The 20,571-nt window shown below is 43.0% G+C and overlaps 1 protein-coding gene across 1 annotated transcript in view; it reads right to left on the bottom strand.

Annotated features, from left to right (window-relative positions):
• Positions 1 to 20,332, bottom strand: part of lhfpl2a (LHFPL tetraspan subfamily member 2a) — a 31,759-nt gene extending 11,427 nt beyond the window's left edge. Inside the window, exons 1-2 of the mRNA XM_069701838.1 lie at positions 20,170 to 20,332; positions 7,336 to 7,409 (exon numbers count right to left, since the gene is read on the bottom strand). The gene's annotated coding sequence lies outside the window, so the exon portion shown is untranslated. The remainder of the gene's footprint in view (positions 1 to 7,335; positions 7,410 to 20,169) is intronic.
• Between the last annotated feature and the right edge of the window lie 239 nt (positions 20,333 to 20,571).

Raw genomic sequence — 20,571 nt, forward strand, 5'->3', positions numbered from 1 at the left:
GGGAGTTCAGAAACAGACCGTTTGAATGCTGATGCATATCTGCTAAACCTAATAAGACTTTGACCTGTTTCTGATAAACCCTGCTGACTCATCCTCCCCCTGAGCTGCATGGGAACCGCTTCCTGAGCGATTTTAAAGCCACACAAAGTCTCAGTAAAACATCTAGAATATCACACAAATGCTTTTTTTTTTTCCCAGCAACACAACAGTCTGTCAACTCAACTCAAGTTAGTCCTGTTCCTGTCGGCCGTGCTTTACATTTTTTTGGTAGAACAATTGGTCAAAACAAAAGCACGCTTTCCATCTGTCTCAGCTGTAGCTAAACTGACATTATCTCCATGAATTGGTTAAATCTCCTGACGTTTTAACGTCTCCATACAGACATGATGTCGTTCTAAAAGACTCAAGCTAAAGATAACATTTCCTGAGCAATGTTAGCTCGGAAAGTGAAGAGGGAAAAATAAGTTGTTTCCTTATTCCACATCGCTGTTTGTCCGTTTAGAACATTTTTAATTCTTCAGGTTTTTTTTACTGTAAACATTCGAAGAAACGTTTAGCATGACGAACCAAAGTGTAGGATAAACGTAATGCTGTAGCTGTAGTTGCTGCATTGTGAACAGATTGTGGCAGCTTACTGAGCACTATGACACACTGAAAGAATCAGTGGAATCAGTTGGGAATGTTTTTTTTTTAACTAAATTAGCCAGCTTGCGATTTACCAGTAAATACTAAGCCAGTGAGCGTAGTAACATGCTGACGTTTTCAGCTCACGTTAGTGTTTAATCAATTTCTGAAGGTCTTTAGTTTGTGGTTGTGTCATCAGAGCTCCACGTACGACAACAACATTTAGATTAAAGAGGTGTTCGGGTTAAATCTAAATTGACTGCATTTTCTGTTCATATTTTCCGTCCTATCGGAGTGAAGCCGACTGAGCGACACAGATCAGAGACGGACGTAAAATCGTTTTACAGACTAAAAGAAAGCCAGCGGTGCTGCTGAAGCCGGAGTAAAGAAGTTTCTGTTGGAGTTCAGACACACAGACCTTCACATCAAAGACAAGAGGATCAGAGTTAAGATCCACATGTGCGCACCGGACACATGCCAGGCCGGAGCATCATTCATCCAGCAGAGCTGCTCATTCATCTTTCCCTGTCAGACTACGACAGGTCGTATCATGTAGATCTAAAGAAAGAGGAATGACTGAAGAAAAGTAACGTGACAGCTGATAACAGTCAGATATCAGGTTGGAGAAAAGAAATCAAACCGACACTTTAGGTAAAACGAGCTTTACGGTTTCTTATGGAGAGACATAAACCTGAAAATCTTTTTCATGTGGTTTCAAACTCCTCATTTCAATAACAACATACAGTAATAAACTATTTAAAATCTGAAAATCATCCTGTTACTACTTTAAAAAAACAAAACTCTTTCCTTCAGAGCTGCAACAGTTATTTTAATAATTTAGTCAAAAAGAACTAAGATACACAATGAAAAATCCACAGAAATTCCTCATTTGATTCCACAAAGTTTTTAGCACCTTTCAGTTTATTGTTTTGGCTTTACAGCCCGCACCTTTACTTTTAATGTTTTAATTCTCTCTCACTGTAAAAAATGCTCTAACATCCAAAACTACACGACTTTCCCCGACTGACTAAGTTTGGAATAAAGCAGGTGAACGCTAGTGAAGCATTTAGATCAATAGAGTTCCTTCACGGGTTGGTGGAGACCAAAAGCAGAGCTAAAAGAAAGTGAATACTGAACTGGCATTAATCCTGTGGTAGGAAAACACATCAAATGAAGTCTAAATATTGTTCCATTTTGTCTCTGTATTGTTATATAATATAATTTTTGTTATACAGAGCCAAGCAGTATACACCAAAGATCATTTAACAAAAAACACGTTTCGAGGTTTCACATCGTCAAATGAAACTGGAACGATGATCTCTGGTGGAGAATACAGTATCCAAAACTCTTTCGGGACTTCATACACTTATCATTAATAATGTAAAACAAAGTTATGAACATGACTGCAGTGCACACAGTGAAGTTTGGTGCCCACGCACCTGCTGACTGAATATCCAGGTGTACCAAAGCCCCAGTTTTCAGGAAGGAACTGATTTCATAACGAAGAGACCCGAAGCTTTATTTTGGGTCGATACATGATTCCCGGACATGCCTCAGATATCTCAGAGGGTTTTTATCTCCATGTGTTTTCAATTAGATCTAAAACTGCACGTGTTACGTCACTCGCTTTAAGAGAGACGGAAGTGTAGGAGAGACATTTGGACAAAGACGGCTGCAGAGAGAGGACAGATGGAAGGTTTTGCTCTGACTGGAGCTCATAGAGTTTCCAGTTGGGGAAAATAACGATTCACTGCGAGGTGAAATCAGATGCAGATTCCTCAACAGACTCTCGAGACTTCAAAACAAACGTCTAGACACAGAGAGAGTTATCTGACACCTGACAGCAGCATATGGATGTAAACACCTGTTATTACTTCTTTACTGTATATCAGACATTTGTCCACACCAGCCCCCTAAAAACAGCTCAGGATCAGTGCAGTAAAACACGATCTGCAGAGACAAACGGATGTTGGGAGTTTTAACATTTTCCTCTCCGTGCAATCAGAGACGTCTGAGCTGAGTTTGAATCCCAACAGCAGCAACAACCATCTGGTCACTTCCTGGCTGTCACAATAGCAACAGTCTCCGAACTACTCATATATTAAAGTTTCTCTCATTTAACAAATGATGCCAGCAGCTGCACAAGTACTTTAAACGGAACAGTTACTACTTGGCCCAAATGTTGATTTAAATCTTTAAATCCAGAACTTTCTGAACAAGGAACGAGTCAAGAACAGCTTCAATCTGACCCGAAGTTCAGAGCTAGCTCCGAGTACTCGCCATGTTTCTGTACTCCGTGATATCAGAGTGGTGTGATTGTTATAGGTTTGATATCCTGCCCACATACACCCTCATACCGTCTCCGTTCATGTTGAATGAAACTGAAGGTTTCAGTAATCTGCTGACTGGAGTGTCCCTATTTTTTCCTCTGTAGTATCTCCACTCACGACCTCAACATCTTATTAATACATCTGACACAGGTCCATTTATTTGATAGGACAGGGGAGGACAAAGAACAGATAAATTTCCCAGCGAGGTCACACCACATCATTTTTATCATGTCAGCAGCAGTTCAAGTTCACTAGATCTCCGTGTGGGAGTGTTATCTCTGAGACATGTTTGTTAATTTATGAATTTTGTGGGGAGAACCACTGCAGCATAAACACACAGATGTGTTGAAGGTGAGGAAATCCCAACAGTGAGCCGGGGGAAGCCAGACGGGAGCGTGGGAATGAAGGAAGGAGGGAAGAGGAATAATGGAGAAGAGGCCCAGGGGTGTTCCAGATCCACGGCGAGTGGCCAGCGAGGAGCGCACCTGAGAGGGGCGGAGCTAACATGTCGGCCGCAGAGGCACCGAGAACGTATAACACCTCAGAGGTATGAGGGGAAAAGAAAACAATCTGTTCCATCCCAGGAGTCCGTTTCAGCCCAAATACATACATAGAACATACTAAAAACACAGCAGAGCCTTGTCAACATGAACACATGTGGATCTGGACACATAGCATACACACACACACACACACACACCTCTGTTTGATCTGTGTGTGAGCGGTCACCGTTTCTCAGGAAACATCTGGTTCTATCGTTTGACTTACAGCGTGGCAATCTGGTCTCACGGCTGAGATGGAGGCGGAGTGTCTCTGGGAGGAGGGGTGGAGTCATATCTTTAGTTGTCTCTCTGAGGGGCGGGGTTACATCTTTAGTCGTCTCTGAGGGGCGGGGTTAATCTTTAGTCGTCTCTCTGAGGGGCAGGGTTACATCTTTAGTTGTCTCTCTGAGGGGCGGGGTTACATCTTTAGTTGTCTCTGAGGGGCGGGGTTATATCTTTAGTTGTCTCTAAGGGGCAGGGTTATATCTTTAGTTGTCTAAGAGGGGCGGGGTGATATCTTTAGTTGTCTCTGAGGGGCGGGGTTATATCTTTAGTTGTCTCTAAGGGGCAGGGTTATATCTTTAGTTGTCTAAGAGGGGCGGGGTGATATCTTTAGTTGTCTCTCTGAGGGGCGGGGTTACATCTTTAGTTGTCTCTCTGAGGGGCGGGGTTACATCTTTAAGCATCTCTGAGGGGCGGGGTTACATCGTTAGTTGTCTCTGAGGGGCGGGGTTATATCTTTAGTTGTCTCTGAGGGGCGGGGTTATATCTTTAGTTGTCTCTCTGAGGGGTGGGGTTATATCTTCAGCTGTGAGGTTAACAGCCCCTCCTCTTCTCATATTAACCAGAACACCCGTTACGTACGGCGAGCGCACGCCATGAGGGTTAAGAGGGTGATGGAAAACAAAGACCATCTGACACCTCACAGCTTGGGTGGTCCGCTGGACCGCCACAGATGAGGAGGTTTCACTGGACAGACGTCTTGTGATGACATTATTCTGTTTGCCACTTTTTCTGGTTCCTGGACTAAGAAATATCAGCTGTTTGAGTTGAGGATTAAAGAGTCTGAGATAACGTCTATCACTGTTTCTAACAATCGCTACTGATTGTTGTGTGGAAACTAAGAGAGAAAAAAACAATAAAATCCAGGGTTTAACTTCAGAGGAGCATTTCTCCTTTATAAAGATGAATAAATAACCAAAATAATGTGTTTCTAATTAAAGAAGCCACAAACAACATGTGCTATATCACATTTTCTGCCATTTTACCATCATGGCTCCATGTTAGTCAGTCAGGATGACCTGTAACATATTTAATAATCCCAGAGGAGTCCCGAGGAGACCCGAGGAGATCCAAGGAGTCCTTAGGAGCCAGAAGAGTCCCGAGGAGTCCCGGGAAGACCCGAGAAGTCCAGAGAAGACCCGAGGAGACCCGAGGAGACCTGAGGAGTCCCAAGGAGACCCGAGGAGTCCCGAGGAGACCTGAGGAGCTACAAGGAGTCCTGATGAGCCCCTCCACTCTTGCTCTGTTAGAGCTGCAGGGCCCTCAGGCCAAACACTGTCTCCATTATGTTAAACCCTTTCCAGCCCTGCAAACAGCCCCGGGCTCCACAGACACAGGAGAAAAACTCCTTCCACTCTAAATCCTATTTTCTGGGCCCAACTCAGGAAATCGTCCCTCTGAGCTGGAGGATGGTATTCAGCCCTCCAGCAGCATTGTTCTCAGGATGAGAGCAGTTTAATCCAACCTTCCCTGTGGCGCTGACCTGCTGATCCCAGCTGAGTTTCCCACTATTGCACAAAACAATACAAACTCCCTGCAAGCTGAGACGTCTCTCTGCTTCATCCCGAGCACCCCGGGGGGGGGGGGGGGAGCTGTTGTGGGCACTCGGAGCTTCACCTGATACTCTCCTCCACAATCAGAAGTAAGCACTGCAGAGGAGCGCTGGCACCGACTCTCCCTCTGTAGGTCAGGATCATAAAATTATGAAGTGATATTATCTCGCTCTCAGGCTGCTGGCAAAACACTGAGGAGGAGAGGAGACGAGGACAGAGAGGAGGAGGACAGAGAGAAGGAAAGGACAGAGAGAAGAGGAGGACAGCGAGGAGAGGAGGACAGAGAGAAGGAGATGACAAAGAGGAGAGGAGGACAGAGAGAAGGAGATGACAAAGAGGAGAGGAGGACAGAGAGAAGGAGAGGACGGAGAGGAGAGGAGGGACGCTGGGAGATGAAGGAGCGTGTTGCTTTTGTCAGACTGGTTTCAGGGGAGTAAAGTGAGACGTGTCGCGTTTTCACTCAGAGGACAAAGAGATGAGTGTTTAATGATGAAACCCTCACAGAGACGTGTCCACGTCTGATTCTAACACCGCCATGTCCTGCAGACACAACAAGACCAATCTGTCTGGATTACAGCTGACATTGGAGGACAAGTACAACCTGTCCCATCTCACATGTCCACAATAAACCAACTAGATAACAGCTGAGAAGACATGGATAGAAACAACTTCCTGCTTTACATTAGACTGAATTCAAATGGTGAACCTGAGTGTGTGTTAAATATAGATCATAAAAACAAGGAGGTTCACTCATAAACAAGCAGCAGATAGCAGGAAGTGAGCCGCTGCCATACCAATGATTGTGTTTATTATGTGAGCGGGGCTTTCCACTCTGAAATGACCTCCACAGGTGGTCCCTGCTCAACAGCTGACCTCCATTGTGTTCCTTCATATTGGAAAAACATACACTTCCTCCTTCATCCAGATAAACTCACCGGACGGATTTCAGGAGTCATCAAAGCAGACGCTGATAATGAAGCTGAAGCTGCTGCTCCTTCAGGTAACTAAAGGTTCAATGTGAAGAGTCGTGATGCAGTCATACAATCATTTAAAGCAGAGACATGATAACTTACTGGGGATGTGTAGCTACCTCCAATAGGTGGCGCTAATGCACATAAAACCTAAAACAGAAGGAGAATAATATGTTGCTACCAGGCTCCAGGTAAGATGTGTGTGGTGATGTGAGATTAGATGCTACAGCAGAAACACGTAAAGACGACTACAAGCATTAAAAAGTTTAGAGAGGAACTCCTTCAAAGGATAAACGAAGAGGAAACTCTGCCGGGAGAAGCTAGTGTATCACAAGTCTACAGATATGCATTATCATTTGGAGTGAAGCACTGAGCAGAAGGTCCAGCTACAGATCAATAATCAATGATTAGCTTTGTTACCAGATGAAGTAAATTTGGTATTAGACTTACAGAGGAAATAACAATCCTCATCTCAAAGATGAAGCTAAACACCTGCTTCACATCAGGTTAATGTAAGGCGGGTTTTAGAGGTTGTTGTTGTTGAGCCCGAGTTTAAACCGTTGGATAATTTAGCCTCTATAGGCTGATGAAAATAATTCAAATAAATAAATCTGACAAACAACCATTACTTTTGCTAACTGGTCACGTGATGAGAGGAGAGACACGGACATTACTGAGAAAAATCTTTAGTACGGCTAAATAACCAAATCTGTTTGAACTCCACTGGTTAGTTTGTGTTACCGTGTTGCTGACAGTTGAAGCAGGTTCAGAATAAAGGGTTTTAAATGAGTGATGTTAGGTAACACCTGCCCTGAACAATGGAACCATGAGAACAGCTGGTATTTCCACCAGAAAAAAAAAAAAAAAAAAAAAAAAAAAAGTAGCAGGAACCCCAATAATACATCAGAAGAAAAGCAGGAAGCATGTTTGTGTTTGTTTTGTTGAGCTGCAGAAGAAAAGCTTTAAACTGGAGTCACATGTCAGCAGGAGAGTAGATGTAATTAAAGAAAAAGAAACACGTGACAACACCGACCTCCTGTGTGGAACCAGACGCAGACACGAACTCCTTCAGTTGAGTCCGGATGACGCCGCTCACCTCTTCACAACCTGCAGAGACAGCAGGAACAAAGCCGTGATGAGTCCAAATCAGAAAAACACACGGCCTCCGTCATCGTTGGCTCCCCAACAACAACCGGCACCCTTCTTCTCATCGCTCTTCGGTATTTTCCACGTAAACCTGAGACGGAGGAGCAGCTGCACCTGGAGAAACCTTTAAACTGTTTCACATGTTCGTAAAGAGGAGGAGAAGCTGATGTGTGCGTCCCTCATCGGGTCCCAGTGGCTCCGTTACATAATGCGGAGCACAAGAAAACACTGCCGGGGAGAAGTCTGCAGCTCTGTGTGCTCGGAGTGACTGAAGAAATCCCAGTTTACCACATCCTGATTTTAACCAACACAGACTGACATTAAAATCAATCCAATACATTAAAAACTTCAAACTAACTTCAGCCGAGTGTTTATCTCGTTTTGCTGCTTGTTTTCTGGTTGTTTCTGTCCTTATTTATTCCCTCCTGAATGTCACTGCTTAGGTTTGCTTTTATATTTTCCACTTGTAACATGTTGACATTACCACAAACTTATAATATGATGTGAAAAATGTATTATTGTCCGGTCTAACAGAACCCGACATCCTTTGACCCAAAATAAATACGAGTTTTCAGAGACAGTTTCAATGATTTCTCCCTGTTAAAGGGTAAAGCTGCACAAATATGTATTTTTATACCAACAGCAGATCAAATGACATCATATAATGGAAATGTTCTCACTTATAGTGATGAACCCACAGAATTATCACCAAACTCTGCGGTTCCCTTTAATTCTATGGAGCGTTGTAGCCTCTTTCAGCTAATTGTTTTGGTTTTATGGCCCAAAACTTCACTGTTTTGGTTCAGTGTCACCACTCTCATCAGGCAGCTGTTTTCAGCAAATATAAAGCTTTGATAAAGCTACTGTGGTTCACCTGTGCAATACCAAACAGAAAGGGGCTTAAAATTAGCAGCAGGAGTTGGTGGAGAACAAAACTGAGAAAAAACTGACTTCTGTTCATGAGGTGGCCAGAAACATGGCTCCAGATCAGCGCTAATGTGCTGCTTTAATCTCATTTTCCTTGTATAACAATAATAATGATAAAAGACTAATATTCTGACATGGAGGCAGTTTTTCAGGTGAAGTGGACCGTTTTGAGTACAAATACTAGTTTTTAAATCATCCCAGTATGGATGTATACATGTAGGAAGAAATCAATCCCCAGTTCAGTGCTAACGAACTGGTGAGCAGCACCGCTGGCGGTCATCCAACATGTTCATTCATGTGTCATCAGCAGGTTCAGGTTTCTCTGCTCTATGAATACTAACAGTACACACACATCATTCTGGAGATAATTAACTAAGGGCCGACTCTCCTCTCCTTTTAGTAGATATCGTCCAGAGAGACCAGCACTCAGCTCGGTTAATGATCGGGTCGATAGTCTGACTTCATGGAACGCTAACAGGACGATCGGAGCAGATTAAATGATAACTGGTCACCACGCAGAGATCAGTATATCTCAGAGAAAAGCTGAAGGTGCAGATAAAAGAAAGACATGTGACAGTGAAGGACAGTGAAGTCAACCTGGAGGTGATCTGATCCCTCGGGTGGCATCAGTGGACTCTCAGTGCTCCAAGCTGGTAAAGTACCCAAAATCATGGCCAGCTGATTAAATCCTTCGTTCACAACCTCTCTGCCTCTTTCTGAAACTACAGACATCTACAAAAAAAAACAACTGATACAAACACATGCGAACTCAGCGACAAGAGAATGAGCTTAACATTCATGAACTTTGCTAAAGTCAGTGCATCAGCTGTGAAAAGCTTGTCGGAGAGAGCTCATGATTACAGGGCTGCTGACAAGTCCTTTGTTTAAATATTCATCAACTCACCACCGTGTTAAAGTAAGAAGAACTCAGTCAACCACCAGATTGCATCATGTGATCAGTAGAAAATAGTAGTGTCATAGTTATCATTCGCTCTAAGCTAACTCCCCAGAAGTCCAACACTACTACGCTACATAAAACTCCTCTGACATCTTTACTTTCTGCCTCTGTAAAACTATCAATAACAAGAAGTCATTAAACACTGATGATATCAAACCTGTTGGAAAAACTCTTAAATGCAACTCAACCCAAATCTGATGCAGTAAAAATAAAGAACCACACTTTATTTTGTTTAAGTATTCGTAAACGGTGAATTGCTGTTGAACAGCAGCAGGTGAGGATGAAAATTCCTCAAGGTTTTTTTGGAAACACCGACAGTGTGCTTTGTTTTCAGGTAACGTGATACTCTGATAGGGAAACATAATCAAATAAGATCTAATCGACACTGCGTGAACAGTTGAAAAACAAACAGTGTTTTACCAGATAAATTTGAAATAAGCCTGAAATAACAGGCGATTCTCTCAGCAGCTCCACCGTGACGTCCATTACATTAACAAACCTGCCGGCCTCTGTATCAACGGCCACCGCTGGACCGTCATCCCCAGAGACACCCAACGCTGGCAGTGATCTGGTTTGATTGTTTGTCAGTGATTCCGTATGAACTCAGAATGAAGGTGTGGTGGATGAAAACAGGAAGCTTTATTTTACCCGTAAGTTCCATGAAATGAGTAAAAACACAGATAAGAGGAGGGAAATACCTGAATGGAGGATAACACGGGAGCATTTCTATCCTCAGGAGAACCTCTGCAGAGGAATTTAGACTCCCAACAGCCACAGCTGAGGGGTTTTTCCCCAACTCTTACAATCCAGCTTCTATTTTAGCTCCTATCAGCGATGCCAAAAAAAAAAAAAAGCCCCAACGTGCCTTGAAGTGGGGAGCTCAGCTGTTGAAGCTGTGCACAGCTGGAGGGGGGTTGGGGTTGGGGGGGGGGGGGCTGTTATCTGGGACTGTAATTCTCTTCTCCACAAAAGGATCTTTCTTATGGTATTGAGGGTCTTGGGGAGCGGGGATGGGAAGAGGGTCTCCATCATTCAGGGGAACTACTTTTACTAACAGAAACATAAAAAGAGGTTGGAAACAGGAGGAAACAGCCAACTTGACTCTCTTTGTGGGAAACAATATTTTCCAGAAAGCATTCGTAATGCTCATTGATCTTTACAGGTGTTTGTTTTTTTTTTTAATCTTTGGCCCAAAACTGCTGTAATCAAATAGACAATAAAAAGAAAATTAATCAGCTGTTTTGACGATTGAGTGATCGCTCAAGTAATTTTTTTTTGAGCCAGAAATGGTTAACATTTAATGATCTCGAAAGTGAGAATTGTCTTTTCATTGTATTAAGTAAATTTAATATTTTGGGGTTTTGGATGATTGTTTGAACACAATGAGACATTTAAAGAAGCTATCTTGAACTGTAATATAAGAATCTGCTGTGTTTCATGGACTTGCATCAACGACGTTGAAAAGTTTTGATTGTCTAACAAGTGGTCAGATAAATCTTTTGATTTTTATGATTTGTAATGTTTTATGAACCAAATGACGACTTGATTAATTGATGAATTGGTTTATAGGATTCATCGATAGCGAAAATAATCATTAGTTAGTTAGTTAGCTCCTTTGTTCATGCATGCGAGTACTTATAGCACCGAGATGAAGCAAAACATGACCCCCCGACACGATACCCTCGGACCGTCGGGTGTATTAAAATGCTCTGCCATGATACCAGCTGGTAGGTTGTATCTCCATATCCAACAGAGGCTGGTTGTGTTGATGCTTAACTCCTCCTTTACGTATTTCTGTAGCTGCAGCAGCCCAGCGGAGCGTCTGTTCAGTCGGAGTGAGAGTCAGAGGTTGTTCTCTGTAAAAGCTGTGACATCAGACACTAACATTGTATCTGGCAGAGAGGACGCAACAGAAAACGTCTTCCAGCTGCATCTGTTTCGTATTTACGGCTCTGCAGGTCTAAAGGCAGTAATGAGAGCAGGCTCATTAAAACAAGGGAGCACCGTCCCTCAGGCTGACAGACAACACAGGTGGGAGGAAGCAGCCATTCACTTTCTTCACTTTCTTCACTCTCTACACTTTCTTCACGGTGACGGAGAACCAGAATCAATTCTGTTTAACGTCCAGCACGTCTCATAAAGATCATTGATGTTCGACAGACCTGTTGGACAGATATTTTTGCTCCATAAACTGGTTGAAAACCTACTAAACTGAAGAAATGTTAATATTACCAGCCGACAATGTTTAAACAGTAAATGTTGTAAAGTTGGTCTTAAATATTTAATGGCTGCATACGCATTGGTGTGCTAAAATACTGACACTAAAGCTAACATCCTGGGCCATGGTGCTAGAGTTATGGGGGGGTCAATACTGATTGGTTCAAGGCTCCACACGTTTATTAATGAACTCGAGGTCGACGCCCGTTAGCAGGCAACAACCAGACTTATGTATTCATGCAGTGGATTTAGGTCCGCAAACACCAGCTAGCATTAACAAGATTGCTGAAAAATTCAGACACAGAAAAAGAAAGATTTTAAGTTTTTGATTCCCAGAATTCCTAATAGAAATTCTCCGGAAGTCGATTCTTCCTGACGACATCACAGCTCTAACGTCGGTGTCCGTCTCTTCAGTCTGTCTCTAATTCCCTCCGACACAAACACAAACACAAACACACACACACACACACACACACACACACACACACACACACACACACACACACACACACACACACACACACACACACACACACACTTCCCCTTGTAGAAAAGCTCTACACACTGCAGCACCAGCTGAGCTGTAAAGTAGAAACACTCGTAGTTTTCTCCCTCCGGCACAGTGATTACACACTCCGCACTAATGCAATGATTAGACACACTCTGTACAACCTCCTCGTGTGTGTGTGTGTGCGCCTGCATACACGCAAGTGTGTGTGTGTGTGTGTGTGTCCTGCCTGTAAACCACAGACCGCAGACAGAGCTGACATCACCTCACAGTGATTAGCCTGTTAGCTCAAATTGAAACTCAACAGCTGCATCAGTCAGAGAGGCTTCAATACTCGTATTAAAGGTTATTGTTAATCATGACTTCACGTTTAAGTCTGTTGCTGTTGTCGAGATGTGGTGATGACATCATGGAGGTTTCTCTGTATGATAACAGACAGGTGGATGAAGATGGAGGAGAGCAAAGTCACTCCAGACATGATGACAGACGTCCCGTGCCGAGGGGTTTCACTTCAGTACACACACACACACACACACACACACACACACACACACACACACACACACACACACACACACACACACACACACACACACACACACACACACACACACACACACACACACACTCTCTCTCTCTCTCTCTCTCCTACTCTATTATGTCTGAATTTGAAGCCTCGTCCTCTGTGAACCTGCGGTGATGAAGATTCCTCTTCCGTGTCACAGACCATCGGTCACCGGGAATCTGAAGGATCTGCGGGCAACGATAAACTCCGGAACGGTTTCGTTAACGTTCCGAACCGTCCTGAGAAGACGATAATATCACGTTTGTGTTTTCATGATCTGGTTCCTGCTCTTAAACTGATTTAATTACATTCAGTCAACACTGAAGCAGATTCACTGGAAACGCTGCGGAGGTGCTGACAGGTGTCTTTCAGACGGTTAAAAAGGTTGGTTCTCATTACATGTAGTCTCAATCATCTCTAGTGGTAAGTAGTACGATGAAGGCAGTCCAGGTGGGGAAAGTCGACCCATTACTGCATCGGTGATGTGTTGACCCAGAATTTTTCAATGTCAATGGATTTTGTTGTCGGTGCACTAAAAGGTGACATTTTAAAATCTACAGCAAAACTGAAGCCGAAAGGTGTTTGTGTGGTCAGAAAAACAAGGTAAGGATATAAAAACAAAAACAGAGTAGTCAACGATTATCCTCCAAACTTTAAAAAAAAAAAATCAGGTTTAAATTGGGATCAAAACATTAAACATCAGACATTTCTAGTTAGTATCTTTTCAACTGAACTAAAACACAAAAACAATCACATACAGAAACTTTAACATCCCAAAGTCAAATATATTCGAAACTTTGGACAAAACACTTCAAATAAAGTTTCCTAAAAAGTTCTGTTATCGAAAACATAAATTTAGACCATCAGAGGTTAAATATACTGTTTGTGATTGTTCCTGTTCTTCTTTCCTTTGTGTGTTTTTAGAGACGCTACCAGAAGGTCAGACGGAGGTCGGAAGCAGATTTTAAAACAGTGGTACCCCTCACACACACACACACACACACACACACACACACACACACACACACACACACACACACACACACACACACACACACACACACACACACACACACACACACACACACACACACAACTGTAAGTCTTTGGAGAAGAACTGAGATGTCTGAACCTGAACTGCTCCAGTTTAACTGGAAACAAAACAACAGCTCTACTTTTATTTTTCAGTCGTTTGTTCTTCTCTTTGTTCCGTTTTAAAACCTTCTTCTGTGTTTCTCTCGGAAACATGTTTTCCTTCGGCCCTCCTTCCCCGCTGTTAATGGCCTCTGATTCACTCTTCTCATCCTGCGTTTACTTTCTGCTTGAAGCAGCGGCGGTTTAATCTGCAGAAGATGAACACTTCGCTGCTCTCAGTGACAAACAAAGAAAAGCTTCATTCTCTGCATTCTTCCCGTTTCCTCCGAGGCGAGTTTTAAGAAGGACTCAAAGGTTCATTAAAATAATGGATCGCAGACTCGAAACTGCAGTAAAAGATAAATCTAATCAAGACGAAGGAGAGTTGACGAGTTGAGGATAGAAGAGATGATTCTGATCTGAACCTGAAACTGGATCGGTGTTTATTATGAGTCCCGTCGCTGCAGACCGTACCTGAGATCGGATCAACGGGAGGAATCTGAGGAAGAGGACGAAAACCGGCCTGGTTTAAATTAACAAAGCCTGTTTGGAGCTTTGATTTGGATCGTTTCGTCTTTTTTCTAGACGTACCTACGAAACATCCAGAGAGACGTCTTCAACACGCTCATGTCATGTCATCCTGAAAGCCTTTTAAAAGTGATGACGTTTGTTTGAAAATGTGAAAAATGAACCTTCATGTCCAAGTATGTGTACTAAGCAGCCAAACATGAAGGTTGACATGAGTTTCAGTCTACAGAGAAGCTACAAGGCTTATAATTTGAAACGAGTATGTAAAGTTTGAGTTTGTATTCATACGTAATACGGTTCCTTAAACAGGAGCGGATCAAAACTTTTGATTGACATCGTGAATCCATTCATTCAAACATTTTTACCGGTTAATCGCTGTAAACTTCGTACGGAGCGGTAACAAGCGGTTCCAACAGTGATTTACTGTGGAAGCAGTCTGTAAGAGAACCGGATCGGGTCCAACAGTGACCGGCCTCATATTTAACATGAGTCACCTCCATTAAAACCAAGTCTGCTGAGTTATAGCCGTTGGACCTGCTCAGCTCCGGTACCAGCGGGCAGCAGTGATAATGACCGGTGACGGCCTGCCAGTCGGAACCAAAATACCGTTTCCATGGTGCTGCTGAGACCGGGAATCAAACAGAGGACACCAGATGTGTGGCTGGGAGCTTCATGGACTTACAACAGCTGCAGTTTAGAGGGAAACGTCAGAGAGGCGAAAGAACTCTTCACTGGTCCACAATAACAGAACCCAGAGGAGAATTTATGAGAAATAAACATAATGAAACAAGTGCATGAATTACAGTAAAATGATCCCCCAAAAAAAATCCCTTCAGAATAAAGACGGAGTTCATTTGTTGATTGATTGGACTGGAAGGAAGGAATTAAAATATACTAACACACGTCTGTTGCTGCAACGAGGAAAACGTATAAAAATGTCCTTCTATACCTCGGCAACATTACAGAGATTATTTCATATTAATGTAAAAAAAACTCTGTAAATAGTTAACTTGCTGAAAATGTCATCATATATTTTGACACTTTGAAAATAATCATGTTTTGTGCTGATTAGTGGATAAAACAAGATGTCAGAAGATGTCACGGAGGGATCTGGAAATTTTAAACTACATACTGATTTATTATTAAAGGTATAGTTGGAAATATTTTGGTAAATGTGCCCTTTTATCTTTCTTACCAAGGGTTAGATGTCTATTAAAAATGACATTAAAGCCAGCGAGCAGTTATGAGTTAGCATATAAAGCGTAGCTGAAACCAAAATGTGAAAGTTCACTCTTCCTTTATCCACCAAGATCAATATCAACAGAAAAAAAAACAATAATTTCCTGCAGCCCTTCTTTGAATAGGTAAGAAATTCATAGTTTTGTTTGTAGTCATTGTCGTCTCTCTGTTATATAAACTACAACATGAATGTTAATTATGACTTTCAGCTGGAACACAAACACAATACAATCTGGTGTAATCCCATTCACACACACACACACACACACACACACACACACACACACACACACACACACACACACACACACACACACACACACACACACACACACACACCTCCTCTTCATCATCATCATCATTAACATACAGCTGTGAGTCTCTGATTGCTTCATCCATATTCACATGTCTGATCCAAAGATAAAGATTAAGATAAAGAAGGACACACAGACAGTTTACCGCGTCTGCAATGTCTCAGGGAGCAGATGAAGAGCTGGAGGACCTGCAGCTGCACAGCCAGCGTCTGTCCCCTGAGACTCTGGATGTATCTGTCTTCGTAGACCCGACCAGGTCTTTGTTACTGAGGACACCACCGTCTCATCTCCAGGACCCACGGGGAAGTCCGGAGGACAGGGAGAGGACAGGTAGAGGACAGGTAGAGGACAGATAGAGGACAGGGGGAGGACAGAGAGAGGACATGGAGGACAGGGAGAGGACAGAGAGAGGACAGGGAGAAGACAGGGAGGACAGAGACAGGAGAGGTAGGACAGGGAGAGAATAGAGGCGGGACGGGGAGGGGACAGGGAGAGGACAGGGAGGGGACGAGAGGGCAGGGAGGGTGATTATCTCCAGAGCTGTCTAATCTGACTGCCCTGCAGAGCAGCAGAGATCTTCAACGTGGAGAAGACACAAGCTCCATGCAGCTTTCCTAAAAACTGTATTTTCATCCAGATCTCCATCTAGCTGAACTATATATTCATTGATATTCATTAATATTCATCCGTGCACGCCGCTTCGTTTCCATGTGAAGCTGTGGATATGTTTCTGTTCAGCTGAATGGTCATTGTGTATCATAGACTCAGTTTTGTCTGACAGACGGTAAAATAACTGGAATCACTGCAGGAACCAGTCCAAAAGTCAATGCAAAAGAAATGTGACAAACCTAAAGATTAATTTCAGTAAGAAAACTGAATATTTTAGGATCTACAGCGAGGATGGAGAATCTTGTGCTCAACTGTATTTCATAACATATAGTTGTATTAATCTTTAACAGGGGAAATATGACAATTAATACATAATATTTATACTGATCGATATCAACCAGACCTACTGAGATGGTCACGTTTTATTCAAAATTTTAACTACACTTTAAAAGTGAAAAGAAAAATAAATATTGGCTTTGTAAATATCGGTTAGCGTTCAAAGCTAACTAGGCTATCGGCGTCGTCTTTGTTAACGGAAACTTGTGAGAGTTTTACAGAACGAATAATAACAACATGAAAATATCTGAGAATTTATGGGTTTAAACATTTTGGATTTTCAAAAAAAAAAGTGGATAAAAAGAATGAAGCTGTTTGCAAAATTTTAACAACATTTAACGTTAACTTGTTGTTTAGCAAACGAACAAAACCACCGATTCTGACTCAACACTACCGTCTGGTTTAAGACGCAGCTGCTGGTAAAGTTTGCCGTTTGTATTCATTGAAAATAAGAAGTAACTTCGTGTTAGTTTGAATTAATTCAAACTTTGAAAATTCAAAAATACAGCAGCAGCAGAAGAAGAAGAAGAAGAAGAAGAAGAAGAAGAAGAAGAAGAAGAAGAAGAAGGTTCTCGGATGCCTTCCTCCTCCTTTTCCTCTTCCTCAGACTGAGACCGATTTTTCCAGTAACGGTCAAACAGCTCGTCTCTGCAGCAGCTCCGTAAAAAAAAGAAACGAACTCGGACACGCGGCTGCTTTTAATTCACTCAGAAGCTCGATGGAAACCTTGTAACGTCATGTGACCCAGTTTGGATGCGCCTGAATTTTACAACTGTCTTCCTCGTATTACGTCACCAAATAAACATTCTGCAGGGCAATAAGACGCATTTTAAAAACATGGTGATGTGTTGGTTTGATTGGAGCTTCCTGGACACTCCTGTTGAACCGCAGTCGCTGAGAGACACAACAGCACCGAGGGTGAAGTCATGACCAGAAACAGACAGAGACAGCGCTGGTGGTGGAAAACAGATGTGAGGGAGAGTGACCAACCTCCACATACTTGTGCAGCAGTGAGTAACCCCACGTACGCGTGCAGCAGTGAGTAACTCCACGTACGCGTGCAGCGGTTACAGAAGTACGATGCAAATAAACGTGTCTTGTTATCTGGGTCATCTGAGCCGAGGGCTTCCACAGACGAGCTGTATTCCAGATGTTGGTCGCAGCCGGCTGGAGTCGTCTGGTTTGACCTCTGACCCCGGAGCAGCCACTCAGTTAGGGGATTTCACACTCTGGTCACGGTGACAGGGCGGACCGGCTGTGGTTTCAGACTCTGATAGTGAACAGCTCTGGTTTCAGACTCACACTGATAGTGAACAGCTCTGGTTTCAGACTCACACTGATAGTGAACAGCTCTGGTTTCAGACTCACAGTGATAGTGAACAGCTCTGGTTTCAGACTCACACTGATAGTGAACAGCTCTGGTTTCAGACTCACAGTGATAGTGAACAGCTCTGGTTTCAGACTCACAGTGATAGTGAACAGCTCTGGTTTCAGACTCACACTGATAGTGAACAGCTCTGGTTTCAACCCACAAACCACTTAGCGGTATTTACACTCACAGACGGGTCAGAGTTGGTGTTTATTTAGGATGTGAATGTGTGGAGGAGATGAAGATCAATATAAAAATTGTTCTGACCCGTCCCATGAAGAGCAGCCAGGATCCTGGATTAATGACAGAAGCATCGGCATCAAAGCTCCGAGAGTTACGCGAGGCCGACGATGTGGTCTGCGAGAGCGAGTTAGCAGCTCCAACTTTAGTTTGATGTTTTTCTAACGTGCATTACAAGCAACGCTAACGGCCTCATCTGCACCGAAGTAATAAAAAAAAGGAGGCTGGTAATATTTTTCCATCCTTTAAAGTTTACCATTCTGTTTAGGAAAGGAGAAAAAAAAAAGACATTAAAGGAGTTTTCCAAAGCATCTGCGCTTCACGGCTGCCAAGAGACAGAAAACCGACGTATTCCTGCTTTTCTTGTGGCCTGAATGGAGGAGAGGAGCGTTCTGCAGGGTCCTAACGAACCAAACTCAGGCTTCTGCAACGGGCCCAACACAGAGCCCTGAGGGACCACGTGAGCTGGCACACCACCTCAAACCACTGGCAACCCCTGACAGCAGATCCAGGAACCGCCAGTCACTCACTGACTGATGACCTCAGCACCGTTAAACATCTAAAGCTCAGCTGGATGCGTTTAAAAAAGGAGAAGTTGCAAAGCAAATGGTTGGAGCTAATTACAGAATATAAAGCGGAGACCACACAGTCGCTGCAGAGCTGCAGCTTCACACCTGGAAAGTTGACAACAACACAATGAACTACAAACATAGAGCACAATGAGACAAAAAAACTACAGTGATGTTTCCTGCTGCAATCCATCACTGACCACAGAGCACATGACAGAAGTAGAGCGTTCCTTATGAAACAACCTCACATCCATCTAAAGGTGCCCCCCCCCACTCCGTCCCCCCAGGGAAACTTTCACACGGGTTCTCAGGTGGGAACCGGTTCTCAGGTTTACTGTTGAAACACAAGACCAGAATGTGTGTCGCACATCGTCAGGTCACTGACAAACTTTATCTTTAAGTTACAGAGACAGCGTGAACTCTGACCTCCAACAATCGGCAGAGATCAGCTGTTTCAGGTTCATGAGGATTTTTATGGGACGCTTTTATGGGGGAAATAAATCTTGGCTGTTAGTCGAGCTTCTCAAATGTGATTTATCACTTTTCTCCTTTATTTGATGGTAAACTTTATATATTTGGGTTTTTGACTGTTGGGTAAACAGACATTATTTACATTTCTCATCGTTTTCTGACAGTTTGTACCAATTCAGAGTTTTAATGTTTGAAATGTGTCTTTTTCAGCTGCTGTGAATCTTATATTAAAAAAAATAATTGAATAAAAGAAAGGAAACGTGATTTCAAGTTGGACATTACACACAACTATCACTGTGACTACTATTTACTTCCATTAAAGCATTTAAAAGTTTATCAAATGTAAATTTACTGTCTTTCCTTGTCTTGTCATTAGAGAAAATTTCATAAAATGTGATTTTTTTAATCGTTCTAACTGGACAAAAAGAGACATCTGTTGACTTAAAAACATTTTTGTTGAATTATGAGCACCAACGTCCTGCAGGAGTTCAAATAGATGAAGAAAACATGTATAAATGTCACATTGAGACGTACCGGGTCGTACTGAGCCTCTCTGCCCGGTAGACCATCAGTCTGCTCGGCTCTGCTGTCACGAGTTTACCCTCAAACACTAAAAACTAGAACCGTGGAGACAACCGGGTTATAGAGAAGTTCCTCTCTGAAGACTGTTTCAGGAGGAAGAACGGCTCCATTGTCGGAGGACAAAGTAGTTTTAAATCGCTCCCTTCATGACTTACGGTTTAACAGCTGCTTGAATCTGGAGCTCCGAGGATCCACAAAGTTGACGGATCTTCTGGTGTTTCGGTGAAGTTCGGGTTTGATCCTGGTTCCTTCCGTTGCTGTTTTCTCCCCGTTAGAGAGCCTTCATCCTCTTCCACGTTTCTCCGCCACCACATAAGAATGAATGGCTCCTCTGGCCGGACAGACGGCTGCTGGATGGGAGTGACTGCTGGGTTTCTGCCCTCCCCCATCCACCCAGTCACCCCCTCCACTCCCTCCACCCAGTCCAACCAGTCCTCCCCCATCCAGCCAGTCGTCTGGACAGTACATTATGTATTTCATGGTACTACTATAATACTGGATGACCTGAAATGTTCTGTCCACTTTCAGATTATATAAAGGAATAATAATCTGTATGA

The sequence above is a fragment of the Brachyistius frenatus genome, unplaced genomic scaffold (assembly GCF_029030835.1).
Source record: "Brachyistius frenatus isolate BFR_SWC_R1_liver_20210118 unplaced genomic scaffold, ASM2903083v1 Contig_3, whole genome shotgun sequence".
Classification (NCBI taxonomy): Eukaryota; Metazoa; Chordata; class Actinopteri; family Embiotocidae; genus Brachyistius; species Brachyistius frenatus.